This window comes from Aptenodytes forsteri, unplaced genomic scaffold (assembly GCF_000699145.1).
Source record: "Aptenodytes forsteri isolate BGI_AS27 unplaced genomic scaffold, ASM69914v1 Scaffold217, whole genome shotgun sequence".
Lineage (NCBI taxonomy): Eukaryota > Metazoa > Chordata > Aves > Sphenisciformes > Spheniscidae > Aptenodytes > Aptenodytes forsteri.
In genome coordinates, this window is record NW_008796222.1 from 6,003,317 (window position 1) to 6,008,599 (window position 5,283).

Below are 5,283 nucleotides of genomic sequence, written 5' to 3' on the forward strand. Positions count from 1 at the left end.
TCCCCCCCCCCCCCCATAATTGGAGGAGAATGTTTGTACACTAGATAATTTAATTTTCTTCTGCTTAGTGCTTAAATCTCCTAGATGTTATAACTTTTTAGTTTTTATTTTCACCTGGTTTATTAGTCTCTAAAGAGCCTACCAAACTGTCAGTCACATTTCTCTGATTCTCTGTTCAATAAAGCACTATCCACCATGTTATACTATTTTGACTTTTTTTCTCTTATCATTGGTCTGTGTGATCCCTGACAAGAGAATAAACATAGTAGGTTCTCAGATATTTCGTTCCATCATCAGAGGAGAAAGGCTTTGGTATTAGTTTCTTTTTAGGGTCACAGAATCATGCATAGAAATGAGACCATCTAATCACAACCATCTTCTCAGAACAGTAGCTACCTTCAAATAGCATCTATTCACAACCTTTTCTGCTGTTATAACTGGTGTAGTACACTCAAGCGTAACCAGTATTGTTACCACAGAAAGGAATACATAATAATACATTTATGTATCTACACTCAAGAATAAAAATGTATAGAGGGAAAGGCATAAAGAGGTCATGCCAGCGCTTGAGTATACCAGCTGCAAAGCAAATGAGCTAGGGAGAGTCAGTATCTACACCCAGAGTTTTGACTCTCTGTGACAGCATTCACAGAAGCTGCTTTACAGATTAGGGAATTGTTTTCAATTAGGCTGTTGTTTTCAGCACTGCCTATCTAACCCTGCTAACCTTGGGGTTAGAAAACACAGTGGTAGAATGGTGAGCCTGTATAAGCCTTTTCTGAACTTCATCTTCTACCTCTTTGTGCCCAGTGGAGCTGCAATACAGCTATGAAGAGTCCCAAGGAAGACAAGACTAATACATCCAAGACAAACAAGAAATACAAAGCACCAGTCCTTATGGATATATGGTGTATAATCCTGCAGCATAGCTGTCATTAGCAGCTACTACACTTGAATAGAGCTGATTGCAGACTTTGGCAAGAATTCTTTTTCATTTGAAAACGAAAGTTTGAAACTAAAATTTTTCTCATGAACATGTTGGTTTTGACTTCAGATGGAGAAACTTTCCAGTTCAGGATGAAATTTATGGTCAGAATGAAAGTGAGAGAAAGAGGATGAGGATGGAAATTCATATTGTTTGGGATGACTCTGTGGTACCAACCAAGACAGGTATTTTTGTCCGAGGAGAACCTCACCCTCTGTAGCCTGCAGCATCATAACTTAGATACTTACCTCAGTGCTGGAAGATAAGATTACAGCATGCCAAGCTATTGTGGGGAGCCTTCTTCTTTCTCTCAGTCTTTTCTTTTGTATATATCCCACTCTATAATTAATTTTGTATTTATAGGTAGAAAAAGACAAATAATTGAAATCTAAAAAAGTTTAACAGATGGTAAAACTTCTATCAGTCTGAATAGCAACAATAATTCAATGCTCAGTTTTTACTGAAAATATGCACAAAATTGCCTGTTAGCTATCATTAGTGCTCTGTGAATGGTCAGCGTTTGTCAAACTCAATTCAATGTATGCCAATAACCATCTAAAACCATCCTTTCCATTGTATAGGCTGTTCCTCGATATGCTGTTCTTCGTCTGTTTTCTTAACATTTTCTCATGAGTTTTTTACTGTTGCTGTCACTAGTTCATGTCTTTTCTGGTACCCATGTTAGGAAGCAGGTATTTTCAAGCAGGTCTGCTGAGAGAAGGTGAGTTGGCCAGAGGACTGTAGTCTGGTAGGAAAAGCCTTGAGGAAGTTGATAAATAACTCCCTGCTTTTTCATCAGGTCTTCACTGCTAGCCTAGGGATCAAGTGGGATTTTAATATCTGATTGTACTGGCAGAAATGAAACCAGTTCCACACAGCCCAGCTCATCATCATCGTATCTTCTAGAAGATGCATCCTAAAAGATGACAATCAACTACCATGTGGGATTTCTTCTCCCTTCTTCTTCCCTAAGGGGCAAGCATACTTCGGAGTGCAATGGACATGCCCAAGATCTAATGAGTAAAACGAATACTTTCTGGGCAGTGAATTTTTACCATGCTAGAAAACCCCTTACCTGGACAAAAAAGAGTTTGACTAAAACTCCTAAGCATAAAGTGGGAACAGCAATATCATGCAAAGTCAAGTGAAAATACTGATAACTGATTGTAGACTTCCCTTATTTGTTCTCTTGCTAAAGCTGAACTAGCAGCCACCATGGAGCTCTTTTCTTGCCAAAAAAAGTCTGGCGAAGATGAAACTTCAGATACACTGAAGGGACTGGGAGGGGATGCTGAAATATGGCTGTGGGTGGAGATTTCTGAGGGGATGTGTGACCGTGCAGGCAATCTTTAAATGTTAAAAAAAAAAGTAGTCAAAAAGAGATAAATATTACCGCAAACTTAACAAAAAAACCAAAAAAACCTAAAACCCCACAAAACAACAAAAAAAAAGTGCAAGAATGCTCTCATGCCCCTGGCAGCCAAAAAGACAGGAAATGTTTATTCATATATGGGTCTATGTATTTAAAAAAGAATAAAATGTTGCCCTCTGAAGATGACAGCTTAGACATAAACTACAATAGTTGTGATGTGATTAAAGAAGAGTGCATACCTCTGAGGATAATAAAGAACTGATTCCCTTAAACATTGTGCAAGCTTTAAAATCAGTGTCTGTTCTGGACAGCATCCTAGGAAGCTCTCCAGATGCCGTAAATCAGGGAGAGGTGGCTGAAATGTCTGGGGACTTTTATTCCTAGTACAATCATATTTGAAAAAGTTACCCTGAAAGGGTTTGCACAAAAGGTAGTGGCAGAAAAATATTGTAGTTAAAAAAAAAAGAAAGTATTTACATTGTTGAGAAAGGATCACAGACATCCTTGCTTGAAATGATAGGATATGGACCTGCAGCCAAGGGAGTTGCTATTCAGCTGTTACTGTCCACAGCACTCTGATGAGACTTACTTGCAGTACCTGCTCCAGGGAGTATACCTGGTGGGATTATTTTACAGTCCCTCTAAGGGGTTAAAAAGAAATCGAAACGTCAGAAGAGGGAGCTCAGATGCAGTTGAAATGACAGTGGTGAAGATTAATATTCAACCTCTGCCCTTGACAAGTCTCTAAGGCTTGGCAGTTTCTCACTAGAAGTCTATAAAATGCTTAGGCATGATTGCTACACTTTGGGAAGAGCCACATTCCTGAATTCTCTGAAGGGAACAAACCCGAAGAAATTGTGTTCATCATATATACTTCACTCCCGTGAGAAGGTTACTGAGTTGTTTGTATATTTTATATCAATTCATATCGCTTCCTACAGTTGGCAATAAAACCCTCACCAAAACTTTGGCAAGCAACTGAGAAAATGTTCTGCCAGACACCATTAATACAGATCAATCTGGTTTCCTTTGCATGAACCAGAAGATTACTTTCCTGAGGCAAATCGCAAACAGTTTTTTCCTCAAAGGCTTGCTTTTTCAATCCTACTGCATGCCAACAAATCTAGGATAATTCATAGATTCATGGAAGTTAAGGCCAGAAGGGATGGTTAGATCATCTACTCTGACCTCCTGTACATTTCAGACCAGTACATTTCACCTAATTACCCTTGTACTGTGCTCATTAACTGGAGTTTGGCAAAAGCACTTGCTCAGAAAGTTATTCAGTCTCGATTTGGAGACATCAAGAGAAGAAAATCCACCGCTCCCTTGGCAGTTTCCCCCAACCCCATTAATTAATTACTCTCACAGTGATAAAAAAAAAAGGGCTTTTCTTTCCAGGTTAAATTTGTTTGGCTTCAGCTTTCAGCCACTGATTCTTGGTACACTTCTCTCCACCAGATAAAAGATCTTCTTAGTATTATCTCCTCAGGAAGAAACTTACTGACTGTACCTCTCAATCTTTGATAAACTAAATAGATTTGATTTCTGAAGTTTCTCACTGAAAAACACTTTATCCAGCCATCAAACAAATTCTGTGGTTATTTTCAGTATCTTCTCCAATTTTAACATTGTCTATGAACCTTGAATAAACTATGGTTCTCATGAATACTAAACACAGAGGTAAAACCCATTTCCCTAGTCTTATTCACAGTCCTTTTGATAGCTTTATTCAGAGTACTTTCTGACATCATCACAGTGCAAATCAGTGGCCATGATGTAGGCTGGATTAGGGGAAACTGGAAATATGACACAATTCTTCTTCAGGTAGGGCCATTGACCACCAGAAGAGAGAGTCAAAGAGAAGATGGCTTTCTACTTTGTGATGTCTCCCAGTCAAGCCTGGAGGTCTTTCTGGAAGACTCGCATTGCCTTTGGCATCACTCATGTGACTCTACAGTGAGTCAGTTTAGAAACCTAATTTTACAGAAAGCTGACCTATGTGGGAGAGCAGACAGGTTACTCTCTGCTTCAGTCCCTAAAGTGTGGGCTTACTGTAGGGTCAGACGTATGCCGGAGCCGGTGCACACGAAGGAGCAGGACTACATCTCCAAGCATGGCAGCAGAGAAGCGATATGCGCATGACCGCTGCTCAACCACAGCAATTGGATCAGCTCAGCTAGGCTGTGGAAATGTAGCTTTGGTGACCGTCAGCACTTATTCCAACTTCAGAGTGTTTCTGGAATTTCAGTCCAAATTGTAAGTCATGTTTGCAATTTGGTTTTGAAATTACAACCTCCAGTGATCTAAACGGAACATATGCCAAGGGAGTATCTTGAAACGCCTAACAGAGCAAGACTCCTAGCACTTGAAGCACCGTTCCGGTTAAACTTGCTGGAAATACTGATTTGAGTCCAACTTTTCACAAAGTTCAGACACATCCGGAGCTGAAGTTTACTTTCATGATCATCTCAGCCGCAAAGAATATAAAAAAGCAAGGAAATTGTTCCATGCAACATTCTCTCAGGCAATAGAGCAAATATAAGAAATTCCCAGATATAAGAACGCCCCAGCCCGAACTGCGCATTCCTATTCTCAATCTGCACTTCACTGTTCTGTTTACAGGGCTGTGCGATAAGTCACCTTAGTGAAGTGATCCCGTTTATAAAGAAGCAAACAAGCAACTGCTTTGTTGAAGGACAGGGGAAAGTGGGAATCTCTTAATGAAGCAATTTGATTAACAAAGGAACAGAACAGAACGTCCACGGTGTGCTGGTTCTGGCTGGGATAGAGTTAATTTTCTTCATAGTAGCTGGTATGGGGCTGTGTTTTGGATTTGTGCTGGAAACAGTGTTGATAACACAGGGATGTTTTGGTTACTGCTGAGCAGTGCTTACACAGAGTCAAGGCCTTTTCTGCTTCTCAC